The following is a 16,482-nucleotide window of genomic DNA, read 5'->3' as shown; positions in this document are numbered from 1 at the left end:
CTTCTAAAAGAGCAGAATTGAAATGAAATGAAATAATATAAATTCCTTTACGGAATAATTTTTCTCATTTTTTCTTTTTTTTTTCTTTCTTTCTTTCTTTTTTTTTGTGCATACTCAGTTGGTCTACTAGTGTTGTGCACAAAATAACGGGGCTCGTAGGTGAGCGGGTGCTCTGTTGCTTCGTATACTTCCATTTACCGTCGATACTAAATTTGGAAGTCATTAATGTGTATATGCCGTATTATTGATTTTGCAACATACGTAGGGCCAATAGCACGGCCAACAAGAGATGGTCTCTGACGTTTCTTACCACATGCGGTGGGACATTGCATCTCCTACTTTGATACCAGTGTTACCAACCACGATCACTCTATCTTATGCCATTAATTAAATTGCCACTACAGTTGCACCGAAAAAAAACTTTGACACGCGAGTAGTGGCAATGTCACTGCGAGCTGTCAGAGACGTTCTCTTACTGGACGCACTATAGGGTCGACGAAACCAGTCTAAGAAAACATGCAAAACATTACGAAAGTCTTAACCGTGACATTGAGTTGGAAAAGCTGTCAGCATTACGAGTAGTTGTAGATACAAATCAGGATGTGTGCAATGTGAATACTGTCCTCCATCTTGATGGCAGTCATTTTGGAATATCTTATTAATAACGTAGGTGGCGTAACGAACCACGACAGGTGCAGGATTACAGGACTGCGCTATCGATCCCAGCTTCTTTTCGGAAGAAATTTGCAAAGAGAACCATTTGCAAGGCAATTATACAACCTTACAATTAACCGGACTACAACAATTATAACATCTTATCTTCATTAGCTTTTGAAGTGAAATGAAAATTTTTCGTTTAACGTTCCAGGATTATGTCCTTTAGGCTAAGAGAAGCGGATGATTAGGGCAAGTGAATCATGATGGAAGAATCGGTGGAATGATAGTGTGGGAGTGAACGGGAATATCTCGAGAAAACTCACGGACACGATATTGTCCACCACAAACTTACTTCGCCGGGGATAGAACCAGGAATGCTAAGCACCAGAGCACGAGTAAGTGCTCTTCCACGGAGTCACTGTCCTCTCCTTTATGAGCTTTGCACATTGATTTCAGTAATAGTTTTCTCTGCAAGTTGTAGCCCTAAAATATGCATCACATGACTGTTTCCTATTTGACAAATTGAAACTGATTCCTAAATCGCAAACAACAATATGGCAGACTTGCTGCGTACGTATTCAACATTTCACTACACCTATTCTCGCTATTTCTATCATACGACCATTCATACTTATTAATATTTTCTAATTAAATATCCAGGTAAACATTTAGGAACACTCTGTACATCTTATTTAGCTGCGCTATATGCCGTCCCGGAGGTCTTCTTATTTCAAAATCTTCAATACGCTAAGGAATCAGCTCTTAACTTCTTGAAACGCTCTGTATAGAAGGGAGTCTGGTATGGATTGAAATCCGGACTTAGATAACCTAAAACTCGTTGTTACAGAGGAGGTGAAATGTTAACATGCCAACACCTCTTGGCCTAAAGGTCTGTATTACATTAAACTGTTGATTTGGAGCAAATACTGATAAGGTGAAACTTGCGGACAATCTAGTTTCTTATACTACTCTTAATACATCCACTAAGAAACTCGCTAGCGACGGTCTTTTTAAACCTACGGTAAAGTAAAAAGGTGAAGCTATAATCTCTGACGCACAGAATCCACATATTTGTTGTGTCTCACTTTCAAGATCTCAATATGACAGGTTTCATTGTGGTGGAAATGGACTCTCTGAACTGTGGTAGCTGGTGTTCTTTTATAAGAAATCGAAGTTTCAAGCAGAGGCAGCAAGAGAATACGGCAAAACAATGTAACTTTTGGGAGTGATGATGCGGTTTTGAGAGGTATGTCAACATTTGAAAGAGCCTCAGGTCGATTTTTTTTTTTTTAACTACAGCTACAATCGTAGTTGTAAAAGGAAAGAACAGCTCGACTTCACTCAGCAAAATTCAGTTTATTTAGTTATTTTTAGTTACTTTTATTTACCATTCCACATTTCTCGTTCCGACGCAATGCTAAGGTTGACGGTGATGATAATGAATGAACTCGCAGTGGCGGATCTAGCCCGGGGCCGGGGGGTGCTTAGATCCCCCAGTTTTCAGGATGACGAAAATAATTTAAGCTATTATTTATATATTTTTGAAACTTTATAGTAAACTCATGACTTCTCATAGTCTGGGATCTGGCAGACCCCCCCCCCCCAGTTTTTATCTTCCAGATCCGCCACTGGCGAAGTGGCTGTTTGTCCATCACAGAGTTTATTTTAATTTATTTAGCTAAATAGCTTATAAGTTGTTCATTACTTTGATTATACCAAAAACAATTTTTCATTATTATTATTATTATTATTATTATTATTATTATTATTATTATTATTATTATTATTATTATTATTATTATTATTATTATTATTATTATTATTATTTTAACTAAATAGCATTCAGTTTCTCAATCAACTTCAGTCGCTTGTTTTCAGTAGCGTACGGCGAAATTTCATTCATTCGGAGAATTTCATTTCTCGCGCCATATCATCTTTGTCGCGAGTTCTCCGTTTCAGCATAAAACCCGCCGAAACAGAGGATAATGAGGACTTTTCGCCTTCAGTGCTTTTCAGCTAGACTTTAGCTAAGTAACGAAGATAAAGCTACTCTTTTGGTATCCTAATTAAGTATCAGTTAATTGAGAAATTATAATTAATAGTTTTCTGTTAGATATGATTGCATGGATTTATTGATTCCGTGTCAAAGTTTGTTAAATTCTTCATGTTTACTTATGGCTTACACGTGTTTATTAAGACAAAACAGGTTTATTGCCGCAAAAGACAAAAGGTACTGGATTCTATTCTGTGCCAAGCGAATGTAGTAAAAAAAATTCTTTTTTAAAAAAATTCGTTTTATATAAGTCTTCCCATCTACTTCTTGAATATCTTTCCCAAAGGAAGGTACATACAAAACGAATCTTCATTGACGGTTCATTTATCACAGGAATTTCTCGGATTTGTTTTGGGGAACCCTTGTGTACCTTCGCTACGATTTTGACTATAACATTTTTAGGCAGGTAAGATATAGTTTCGATTGATTGTTGGTTTACATTTATGGTCTTCAGTAGGAGTCAAACCCATGTTGATTTCGTCTCGGGATCGGAAGCTGAAGCCTCGAGACCACTCGGCTGTTGCAGCCAGCTACGAAGCCCTGATATAATTTCGATTTTAATTTGTTAGACTACCATGCATATTGCTGTTACATCTGGAGATAATTGATAAATATTAGTTATACCGCTTAATTTCTCAAGTCCGATGTCCCTAACTGAATCTCATGCATAAGCCTATATCATGTTTTCAATTTCGAGTAAGATTAGATTTGCACATAAACGAAACCTATATAATTACTAACGTGTTTTTGAAGGTGGACATGAGTAGATAGAGGGACGGAGGTGTTAGTTAAATGGGAAAACCATTGAACCATCATCATCTTTTTTTTTTTTCTTACATAAAATAGAAGTGTTGATATCACTGAAAACATATATCTTCCAAAATTTGTTTTTGCAAAAGGAAGAGGGAAGTTAATTTTCCATTTTCGGGAAATAAACTAGGTTGGTTTTAATCGGCTGACGACTTCAGGGATTTTTGTATCAAATTAAAAGTGATAAACTAGCTCGACTTGATTATCCATTGTAAATATCTGTATTATACTCGATTATTCAACAGGCATACCGCAACATTTGTCCAGAAGTATGTATGTCAGTTAATTGAATACGTATAATTTTATAGCCTTTTGTCTTGTAATTGTTTATAGTTTCAAAATCTAGGAAATACAAACACATCTCAATATGCTACAAGAGTTACATGTACTTTCACGATAAGATAAACTAACCAATTTATATGATTCCTTTATTTGTTTCGTATTTTTTTTAAACAAACAATTTCATCAATAGAAGATTGCTGCAGGGTTGGAAATTTTTCCTGTTCGTTTTCCTCCGTATACACCCACAAAATAAAATAATTTTCCAGAGATTTTTCTTATCTGACCTATTAACACATTTCGTTTCGTTAAGAGATAATTTATTTAAAGAGGTACTTGATTCGATATAGATCAAAGTGCTGATTTCTATGAAAATGCTCTTTAGTACATATGTATGATCTTATTTTGAACAATGCATTTCCAAGGACTTTCTTTGAAATATGTCCTTGTATTAATCTCTCAAATACGAGAGGAATAGTACTGAGTGGGTATTCTTTTAAAAACATACTTATTATAGTCCTTACAGAATTAAAAAAAAAGTACCGGTAGTCCTTACAGAATTAAAAACAAAACGGTGCCAAGGTAATAATATTTCTTGAAATGACTGACTTTGATAAGATGTTTTTTGTACACGTAGTCCCGCATTCGCGTCTTGGTGATTAGGTGGCCCCTGTGTAGCGTAGTCGTTAACGCTCTCGCCTTTGGTGCGAGCGGTCCTGAGTTCAATTCCCGGTGTGGGCACTTGGTCGAAAAAGTGAAACAGCTTTTCTAGGTCAGCCATATTGAGTGAGGTTTTTCATGGGTTTTCCTCATTGACACCAGGCAAATGCCGGGGATAGTACCTAACATAATGGTTCTAAGCCGCTTCCTGGTTCCGGGTTCGATCCCAGTTCCCGCCATGTGAACTTTGTGGTGGACAAACACCGTGTGCGTGGGTTTTCTCGGGGTTCTCCCGTTTCCTCTCACTTTCTTCATTCCACCATTTCATTCATTTCTCATAATCAACGTCTTCTTAAGCCTAACCGGCATAATCGTGGGACGTAAAACTTAAAGATTTCATTTCATTTCAATTTCTAAGCCGCTTCTTTTCTTCCAATCCTTTCTTCCTTCCCATTCATCGGATAGTGTACTCGCCGAGGGACATCATTCCTCATATACGTGACGGGCAAAATGGCCTTAGATACCGACAGCCCAGAAATCTAATTCCCTTCTTGGTGATTCCATATAAATGTTGTTCGAACGAAACAACAGAAAAGTTACTTGAACACCGCTGTTTGTCGCGCTGAGCAGGCACGGACCCAGAAATTTTTGTTCGTGGAGTCGAATACTACAAGCCACTACATCTATGTAATATTGAACGGGCATTATTCGCCAGCGCAAAAGACGATAAGTAATGGTAAAATATTTCCACCTATTTTTTCAGAAAAAAATGATAGAATTAGATTGTTTTTTTTATCAGAGAAGGAGTACGGATGAAGTGTAAGATCAAATTTTCATGCCACATCAGGGCTTTTCAAACTCTGCAGAACTTCCTGAATTGTGTTGAGAAAGTTTCAAAAGAGGCCTGTGAAAACCACGTATCAGAATTTTTTTTTTTTTTTTTGACCAGAATCCACATACCTAAGTTCTATAGCGACTTGATTATGGGTTGCCGGAAAAATGTCAGAAGGCATCGATCAAAATATTGTATCATATATGTCAGGGGTTTTCAAACTTTTTGCAGTTGAGGCTCCCCTCAATCCACCAAAATCTGAATGCGCCTCCCCTGTCAAAAATGAAATGTGTCACACCATAAATATATGTATCCCTAAAAGAAAGATTATCACTATGATAAAGTATGTTTCATTTATTAATCACTAATGGAAATATCTCATTAACACAAGTGATCTACATCGTACACACTGAACTTTTTAATGTTATTAACCGGTGTTAATAATTATTAACTGCGATAAGTCAGGTATTTATGTGAAAATTAAAAAAAAAAAAATACGAGCACAAAGGGAATTTAAATAATAAAAACCGACATATTTAAATGTTTAACCAAGTCAATGGGATGTATGAGCTTGTTTTGAGTCACAACTTACTAAACCTCGACACATATTTTGAAATAGCAAAACGCAAGACGGCTTTGACCAATGAAAATAAAACAAATAGGACTATTTATGAATGGCGGTAGTACTTTAGAAACGATTAAAACTCAAGATTCGTTCCAAAAATAATAACAGAAAATTAGTACCCGGCTACTTGAGGCGATCGCAAAGCGTATTTATTGCTCGTGCATACGCTTGGAATACGCTGACCATGTATTTAAATGTAGATGCCTAATCACAAACGCGAAAGCAATAAAAACGCGAAGAAAACGTGAGCTCCAGCGTATTTGGTGCGTTTCGGAACAATAGACCGCCTGCTGTTTAAAAAGATTTCAAAAGGAAGGGAAAAAAAGGAAAGACGTGTTGTCAGGCAAGGGGATTGTAGCAAGAAACAGCTGCTTAGAAGATGCTTTGTGCAGAGTATTGGAACTCAGCTATTATAGACCTGGACCTGGCAAAAAAAGATCTGGAAACCCTGACTGGCTCACAGTATGATTTAGAACTCTGGTGAAAGTAAAATTACTGAATAGCCATATTGGCCGAGTTCGCTACAGGGAGTAACGCATCAAAAACGCTTTCTCAAATAGCCACTCTGTTAAGGTCGCGCGAAATTCCAGATACATTTAAGGGTGCAGACTTAAGTATGTGTGCTGCATTATAAATATGTTCCTTTGCAGGATCTTTTTTAAAAGTCCTCGCGCCTCTGCTGACAAACTTCGGCGCTTCCCCAGGGAGACGCGCCGCACAGTTTGAAAACCCCTGTGCTACATCAATAATTTTATTTCTGTTAAAGAATTATAGTTTAATTGAGAAAGTGTAGAAATGTACTTTGAGTTAGGAAGTTTGGGGAGTCCGGACCCGGTAGAATCCCCCGTGGATGATGCGCCCAGAAAAAAAAAAGGAAAATTATCGCTAAACAGTGATGATTTCAGACGATTTTCCCCGGGGAGGGTCATTTCAATATACAGGGGGTTAAAGTATGCGTAACACAGAAAATACCGGTAATGTTTGTTAAGCACGATTGGAGATTTGCCACGGGGGCACATTCCTGAAATCATGACTGTCACTAAATAGTGGAACTATTCTCCTCTTTTTTCCTTTTATTTTTAAAATAGATATTAGTGGAGGCTCAGTGGTTACCGTTGTGGCACAATCGATCGGCCTGGGGCGCTAGGCAGGCATTTATGAGGCGAAAAAGCATGGACATTTCTAACCTCTCGATGTAATGTATCCGTGTCCCTGTCGAATCTGGTAGTGATCAAAACTCGAAGCATGAGAAAATAAGACTATTAAAAAAGTGTTAGAGAAATCACCTCTCGTGCGAGCGTTTCTGATCCAATTCCAGGCAAGCCGCGGTGGCTCAGTGGTAGAGCGTTCACCTCTGGTGCATAGGATCCCGGATTCAAACCCTGCTACAGCCAAATGAACTTTGCGAAGGACAAACACCGTATACGTGGGTTTTCTCGGGTTCTCCCGTTTCCTCCCACTCTCATCATTCCACCATTTCATTCATTTCTCATAATCACCATCTCTTTTAGCCTAACCGGCATAACCGTGGGGACGTAAAACTCAAAAATTTCATTTTATTTCATTTCATTTAGATCCCAGGCCATGTATGTGGTGCACAACACCGTGTTCGTGGGTTTTTTCGAGGTTGTCCCGTTTCCTCTCATAATCTCGTTCCACCATTTCACACTCATTAACTTCCATAAAGCACCCGTCTCCTTTAGCGTAAACGACACAATATTGTGGAACGTGACATGAAAGATTTCATTTCATTTGAAAAGGTATTTTAACTCTCCCAGTTTTCATGAAATATGTGCCTTTTCTTTGAAGTTTCAAATAGTAACTATTAGTTGGGATCGAAAGAAGCCAAGGCTCGTCTTGGAAATGGATCTGTTTCTATTGGAATAGTTCTGTCTCGTCTGATGCTAAACCCTACTTTTAAGTCAATTTAACTTAAGGGCCTTCACTACAGCGAAATTAAACTACCGCTAATTTTAGAGTTTTTCTGTAATATCTTCAAAACAAATTTAAAAAAATATTCGAAAAGCAGAAACGTAGTGAACTAGACAATACGATTTTGCATGTGATACCATTACCACAATTCACCTATCTGCTTTTGGTATGCCGCTATTGACAGAAACCACAAAAAAAAAAAAGCTAAATCTATGTACAGTTGCAAATCGAAAGCAGATAGGCAAATTGTGATAACGGTATCACATGCAAAATCGTGTTGTCTAGTTCACTACGTTTCTACTTTTCGAATATTTTTATTTGTTTTGAAGATATTACAGAAAAACTCTAAAATTAGCGGTAGTTTAATTTCGCCGTAGTGAAGGCCCTTAAAAGTAACTCGAAAAAGAAAAGACGTGCATTTCTTTGGAAGGTTGCTTAAGGGTGAAACCAGTCAGGTATATTAAAGTGATAATTTTAAAAAATATATATATATAAAAAAGAGAAAAAAGAAGAAATTTCTCTCTCACTTCTACTGTGCATAGTACCTCTAGTCGTAGTTGAAAAGAAAAATCTTTACCTGACCCGTATTGAAATTGGTCTCTCACACATAAACAAAGATCCCGTTACGAATTTATCGACAAACAACTAGTTCTCTTCTGATAAATACACGAAAAACATATTTTTTTTTTTTTTACTTTTTCCTCTTTGCTGTTGTTTTTCTTAACGAAAGAAAGTGAATGAAATCATTTGGGTCATACTGTTCGTACTATCTCTGACCATGAAGATGAAAAAAAAAAAAAAACAATATTCTGTGTCTGGAAGGCTGCTCTGAAACTTATTAACTCTATTGATTAAGGAATTCAAAGGTTCATCGCTGCAGAAGCATTTTTTCCCCCACGAAGACAATCTACTCTGAAATGTTGTTAGTAAGATTCTACTTTATTTTGGTCCTTCCAGCACCTTCTTTTTCAACCCAAAGGTTTATTTTCCCTAGACTTAACGACCAGGGCTTTATGCTCCCCGCGCGTATTATTATCCATGCGTGCGATGTACCATGCCCGTCATAGCCGTCTAAATTTTTATTATTTGCATCATTCTCAACATATATATATATATATATATATATATTAAAGTTTAACACCCAGCAGGCAACATTTTGTTATCATATTTGTAACATAAATATAAATATAAATTGACTAAAATATGAAGTGTGTTCAAAAAGAAACCGAACTTTTGAGATAGCGGGACAACCGACGGCTGACGAAATCAAAAAGTTAAGGAAATATCAAAAAGTTATAGCGAGGTCAATTATTATCTCAACTACAGCAATTGTGCCTAAAACTACTGAGATACAACTTGAACAGATACACGCAAAACATCTCTTAACAAATCTAGAAAAATCAGTAATACTAGACACCTGTCATCTAGTCAGAAAGTTCTTTGGAGAAGAAGAACTCTTCAAGACGGCCATCATATTATTAAGCTGAAATCTGTTTAAACCAAGATACAGCAATAATAATAATAATAATAATAATAATAATAATAATAATAATAATAATAATAATAATAATAATAATAATAATAATAATAATAATAATAATAATAATAATAATAAGTATTCCACAAATCGTTCTGATGATAAACTTATTGCCAAAAGAGCACATAGTGTGTTCTAGTTCTTATTCACTGTTGCTAATGACTGTACAATCTTTGTTTTAAAAAAGAGTGGCCACCACTCAGGTCCGTAGCCAGCCCAAAAATGTAGGGGGGGCGGTAAAAGTTAGGGGGGCCCGACCCAACCATATTATAGTTCATCACCATATTATAGTTCATTTGCAAGCCTACCGTGAAAATTTTAGAAGGCCAGAGAAAATTTAGGGGGGCACCCTAGCCCCCCTGTGCACACGGGCCTGCCACCACTTCCCTTTTGAAGACGTATTCTCACGTAGAAGTTAATATTCTACCTTGAAACCAAGATTTTCAACAGCCAAAGATGATTAACTTTCTTTAATATTCTTCCACTTATGCACAAGACTTTTAAGAAAGAGGTGGATAGTTGGGAGTTTTTAAACAAGACTGTGTTATTTTAAATTTATAATTCAATAAGACTGTTTGCTGCTCCATAAGCCTTTTCTGAGAAAGTAAGTCACAGGAACTTCAGTTCTCGACGATGTAAATCTCCTAATAGAAAGTATATTTAATCAAACTCACTCGTGGCTATGTGGTTATCGTACTCGCTTTCAGTACGGAATACCCAGATTCGATTCCCGGTGGGAGGTCATATAGTTCGGATCTCATGTTAAGATGTAGGTCCACACCTCAAATAGCATAGGCGCTGAACGAGGTGATAAACTAAAAAAAAAAAAAAAAACTAACCAAAGTATATTAAATGTTTGTTGTACCAATAAGAAACAGATCTTTGCTAAAAATACAAAACTCTTTGCTAAAATTGTGCAATTTATTACGGTTTTTTTGCATTAAATATTGTTGTTTCACATCCTAATGGAAATGTATTTAAGAGAAAAGTTGATTACTGATTACTTCCCCAGTGTATATAAGGAGTGTAGCAGAATGACAGGAAGTGATGATATGTTGTGTGGGTGGTTGACAGTCATTACTTAAGCCTAAGTTTAACTTCTAAATGGTTCTTCAGAAGGCTTTCTGAAGAATTCTGGTCCACTGCTCAACTGAAAACTAGTCAAAAACAGTGTTCAGAAAGATAAAATAAAACTCATCAGTTACATGCTATTATTAAGTTATTATTAAAAGGAAGAAAAATGCAATGACGTCTCTAGACAATACAATGGGGCTTGTTGAACCACTGAAAAGTTTTAGTATGTTACGTGAAGAGTCATTTTGATTTACCAAACGAAATTTCTTAATTGAACTTAAAAACAAATGCAATTTTTCTTTCAATCATACTCCCATTGAGATGTGGAGGAAGAGAGAAAGAGAAGCATGCATGCTTCATCATTATCATCATCATCATAGGTATTCTGCCATCATTGGCAGGTCACTTGCCGCCAGTGAGCACCTTCCATGCTCCACGATCTTCCACTAACCTCTTCGTCTTCACATACAATTTTTCTGTTTTGATATCATCTATTAATTGTAATCTCCTTTGCCCTCTCCCTCTCTTTCTTGCCACCATACCCTCTAACCCGTCCGTCATGATACAGTTCCTTCTTAGCCAATGTCCCAACCAGATTCTCTTCCTCTTCTTAATAATATCTAAAATTGTTCATGATTTTTAACACCATCTCATTCGTTTTTCGCTCGTCCCACCTAATTCTCTCCATTTTTCTCCACACCCACATTTCCAAATCTTGCAGTCGTTTGTTATAATTTTTGCGTAATGTTCATGTTTCTGCTCCTTTACAGTACAATACTGTACACGAAGCATTTTGTGAGTCTTTTCCTCAACTCTATATTCAAGATTCCACGAATTATACAGACGAGAACATTTACTTTTTAAACTCTTCGATAAGTAATAATAATAATAATATCGCTGATCGAGTCGTTTCTAGGAAATGGATGGGATATGAAAGTACAAATACATTTCATGTCTCCTTGATTATATAGGCAGTCATTTCTGACTGAATGCTCTTTGACGTCACAGTTGCTGGTCTAATTTTCAGATTAAACTTCTAACACAGAGTGAGGAGATCGCAACACATCAAATATTGGCAAAAGATGGTGAAGACAGGCGAACGAGAGGTAGTCGATGATTTTGCAGATGCATTATTCATGGATTTATGACAGTCCACCACCAGGTTTACGATGGTCAACCTTTCTCTTCTTTCATTTATCTGCCTCGTCCCTTTCCCTCCTTTGTTCAATCTATTTTCCCAGTCTTGGCTGTGATCGAAAAACTGGGCTTCTACTTCGTGATACATGGACTAGTTGGTAATAACTGATACATATAATATACCTAGGTATAAATTGATGTATCTATCTGTGTTGCATCATAAATATGAAACGTTTGGAACAATTACAACCAAAAATGATGCAGATATTAGTTATATCCTGAAAAAAAAAATATTGTTGCGGTAAGAAACCTCTAGCATCCCTAAAGGGTACGAAAAACCTTTCTAGTGCCTAAACGTAAAGTTGTTAGCCGGAGAGGTATGCAACCAAACGTTCACAGAGAAGGTTGCGGTTGCATACCTTAAGGAGCAACGAAAGCTGCGTTTATGTTATTTGTGATAGTCTCAGGGGAAAATGACTGAACAGATTGAAATGAATTTTGAGTCATTGTTAGTATCAATCTCGAGCTAGGTTTTTATCATATTACTTTGATGAAAGGGCGCCTCCTAAGGGAATAGAAGCGGACAAAATTTATCCCCAAAACATGGTATCTTACGGGATTGTATCATTGCAATTCCATTGAAATGTGTATCCAAAGGGCGGAGAAGAGTTTCAAATACTTTCTATAAATATGTTTTTCGCGTGCGAAGAACGGGTATTTGAGTTAGTAGAGTATAAACAAACGACTTAAAATTTAAATAAGAAGCGCTAAAGTCTGCTTGGGATTATTCTAAGTTTTGTGGCGTGGACAACATTGTATCAGTGTTTTTCAAGGATAGTGATGAGCAAATGCAAGACCAAGACCAAGACCCGGGTGGTCTTGGTCTTGGTCTTGGTCTTGCACATGCGGTCTTGGTCTTGGTCTTGCACTGGAACCCTCGGTCTTGGTCTTGGTCTTGGTCTTGGTCTTGCAGACCTAGTCTTGGTCTTGGTCTTGGTCTTGCACACCCAGTCTTGGTCTTGCTTGCAAGAGTCTTGCAAGTTTTGCTTTTAAGAAATCTGTGATTTTCATAAGTAAATTTTACTCTCGACATAAGGGATAATAAATCCTAAATTGCGTCAATAGTGAGGGAAATACAATGTATGTTTCTAAATGTAATATATTTTATCTTCGTGTAAGTGTGATGATACTGTACAACATAGGCGATGACCTTTACTTTTTTTTTTTTCAATGGGTGACCACGCTTCACTACTTACAAGATAAATCACAACATTTCGTAATATTTTTATGTTTTAACAGATCCAATACTACACTGGTTCCCAAACTGGGGAGACTACCCCTGACAGTGAGACTCATGAAAGAAAACCAAGAAGGCACAGATGAAATACCATAAATTGCAAAATTATTTTTACGCTCTAAAGGCGTCAGATTTTTTTCTTTCCAACCACGATTAGCTCATCTTTGTATTGAACAAACTCCCAGTTAAATATTGAAATTTTGCTTTACTGATTCTAATATGTACTGTATGGGGCAGAAACAGGACATTACGCAAAAACGATGAAACAATTAGACTTTCGAAATGTGGGCATGGAGAAAAAAGGAGAGAATCAGCTGGGTTGAACGGAAAACGAAAGCGAAGGTTTTAGAAATAGTAGCAGTAGGGGAGAAATTAAATTTGTGAGCTTTACGTCCCACGATTATGCCGGCTAGGCTAAAGGAGACGGTGATGATGAAAAGTGAATGAAAATGGTGGAAAGAAGAAAGTGGGAGGAAACGGGAGAACCCCGAGGAAACCCACGCACACGGTGTTTGTCCACCACAAAGTTCACTTGGCGGGGCTGGGATCGAACGCGGGACTCCAAACACCAGAGCTGAACACTCTACCACTGAGCCACCTCGGCCCCAATATTTTAGAATAATTTGAGTGAAAACTGAAAACGACTCAACTATCTATGTCTTGTGTAAACTCAATTTATATAAATACTTTAGACCTACATTAGAAATACATAATAACGGCATCAAACTTCAAGTTATTTGAAATAAGTACGAAATCACTCTCAGTTGTGAATATAAATTATTTATTGTATAATGTTATATCGTTGAATCCTAGATATGCCGTATACCTAAGGGAGCTATAAGTTATATTGATAAACAATTATTCAACGTATAAGCATCCACCTATGAAATCAAACTTGCGGTCACATGCGCTAAGTTTTTGTCAATGTCATGAAAATGTTATTTCAGTATTAATTTTATAAGTACACATTAAAAATTTCCAACGGATGCTTGAACCTCAGAGCCAAGGCCATACCCATGTAGTCGGCACCTATGGTGTACGGAATTGCAGATGTTCAATACTACATTTCTTTAGTTTTGGAAGAAGAACACCACTAGTATGTTTTGAAGTGAGATGAAATATCTACTTTAACGTACCACGATTATTACACTGTGGCTAAGGGAAACAGTGATGAGAAATGGTGGAATGAAGAAAGTACAAGGAAACGGGAAAACCCACGCACAGGGTGTTTGTTCACCAAAGAAGCTCACATAGCGCAAGCTGCTATCGAACCAGGGCCCCATGTACCAGAGGTGAACGCTCTGCCACTGAGCTACCGTGTCCATAACATGCTCTAGTTTATTTTTGCTTATCCACTTCTTATGGACACAACTATTCTTCGTATGATTTCCCAAAATCCAATCATGAACCGTCGTGAATGATCAAATGACCAAAGTAAATCAGACACTGGAGTTATTATAGCTTGTAACAATTCATAGAATTATGCTGTCGGTCGTCTCGTGAATAACCGATTCAAAAAACGACATACTGTAGCTATATGTTACAGGAGCAGATCGACTCACATGGATTGCATAAACTACTGGGAACACATTCACTCCGGCGGTATTTTTACTGGAGCCAAGAAGTTCACGTGAAAGATGTAATGATTTTTCCCCTTCCTTTTTACATTCTATAAAAAAATTCAAGTAGTGCTGGTACTTGTGCAAGACTCTTGCGCAAGAGTCTTGGTCTTGGTCTTGCAGGTATGGTCTTGGTCTTGGTCTTGGTCTTGCATCGGGATTCGTGGTCTTGGTCTTGGTCTTGGTCTTGGTCTTGCATGCAAGACTCTTGCAAAAACTGCAAGACCAAGACTCTTGCGCTCATCACTATTCAAGGAGTTACTTCCGTTTCCTCCCATTCTCTATTTCATTCGTAATTCACTTGACATTGTTTGTATCCTCTACGGTATATATGGACCAGTTGATAATGAATGCTACATATATAAGAAACCCTACGGGATGTGAAAATCTTTCTCGTGTCAAAAAGAAATTATATTAAGCCTGAAAGGCATGCAACCAAACATACACAAGAAGGGTTGTGGTTACATAGTTTTAAGGCAAATATCGTATAAGGACGGAACGTAAAACTAAATAAAAAAAATGTTGATTTATTGTATATTGTTTAATATCGAGTGGGAAGCTCATATTGCTGAGAGATCCTAATATGAACCAAAAGAAAAGAGTTTGAAGTGTGTGATCCTGTGCATTCCTCTAATTCCAATACACAAGACGAAGAACATCAAAAATAGACCTGATTCAGTGCGGTTAAAGAAGACGACAAAATTTGAAGAGAATCTGTTTTTAGAATGGAAGCTACTTTCCCTCTGATTGGATTTCAGAGAAGTAAACAAACGCACGTAGTAATTTTTGGAAACGTATTCGCAAGACATCAATTGAAAGATTAATACCAGTCTTTGTGTGACTTTTAAGAAACAAGGACCCAATAGCTTACAACTTCCGGTACAGAGAATAGGCCTAAAGAATTTTGTTTCTTAAATTTGAAAAAAAAAAAGTCCTTTTCACTGCGTTTCTCCTATTCCTTCTATCAATAGTTTTTACAAGAGAAGAAATAATATACAAAAAAGAGCAATGGAATTATGCAAGTCTACATTATATAAACAAACATGACTGTTACGTTTTGCATACGTTGTACTCTTTCAAGTCAAGAGTTAACTTTGGTTTTTCTTATTTTCGAGTTTGTAGTCACTTCGTTCTAATTTAGCGTGGGTTTGAAAGGTATTCAAGGAATTGGCGACAAACATTAATATGTCACTTCTCCGAAACTGTATTCATGTGGGTAGTACACGGGCACGAGTCTCTCTTTACAAAATATACAAGAAGTTTTTTTTTCTTTTAAGCTCAGTAGCACGAAAAAGATATGATCCAAAACATTTAATAAAAGTCTTATTTTGAAACCCACGTGACACTAGGAGAAGTTTAAAATATCAATCTTTGCTGCATTTATTGTGATTAAGTTCTATTTTATGTAAAGAATATTTCATCCGATGGGTAACTTATTTCATTCGGCCGCATTTCATTATGCTACTATTCGATTCGATCTTGTCCACAGTGTAATTGAAGTCAACACTCTGTAAAAGGACAAAATAAACTCTGATTTATACAGCGACGCTGGAAAATTGGGATTAAGGTTGGTGTAAAGGGACAAGCTTTACCGATAGATGTCACTACTGTCTTCGTATCTCTCTTATGTAGTTTTTATCTTTCACGAAAATTCACGATTTCTCTTTTACAAATTTCAAACTAGAGACTTCAAATTTTTAGAGAAGGAACTTCATAACCTATCAAAGGCAACAATCTGTGCCGATTTTTTTTATTTAAAATTTTCTTCAATGTTGAAACAGTTATATTGTTAAAGGTCTGAATATCGATTTCAACAATCAAGCCATTTCAACAATAAAAAAAATTCTAAATAAAAAATCGACACGGATTATTGCCTTCGATAAGTTATGAAGTTCCTTCTTTAAAAACTTGAAGTCTCTACGTTGAAATTTGTAAGGGAAATCGTGAATTTTTGTGAAAGGTAAAAATAC

At 36.7% G+C, this 16,482-nt stretch overlaps 1 protein-coding gene across 2 annotated transcripts in view; it reads left to right on the top strand.

The window, feature by feature from the left end:
• Nucleotides 1–16,482, top strand: part of LOC145692781 (uncharacterized) — a 72,039-nt gene that overhangs the window by 30,197 nt on the left and 25,360 nt on the right. Inside the window, exon 1 of one of the 2 annotated variants that reach the window (XM_081768247.1) lies at nucleotides 1,691–1,903. The exons of the other annotated variant lie outside the window; for it this stretch is intronic. The gene's annotated coding sequence lies outside the window, so the exon portion shown is untranslated. Of the gene's footprint in view, nucleotides 1–1,690; nucleotides 1,904–16,482 lie in introns of those variants that run through there. 2 annotated transcript variants of the gene reach the window in all.

The sequence above is a fragment of the Thermobia domestica genome, chromosome 8 (assembly GCF_964235325.1).
Source record: "Thermobia domestica chromosome 8, izTheDome1.hap1.1, whole genome shotgun sequence".
Taxonomy (NCBI): Eukaryota; Metazoa; Arthropoda; class Insecta; order Zygentoma; family Lepismatidae; genus Thermobia; species Thermobia domestica.
This window is presented reverse-complemented; position numbering and strand designations above follow the sequence as displayed.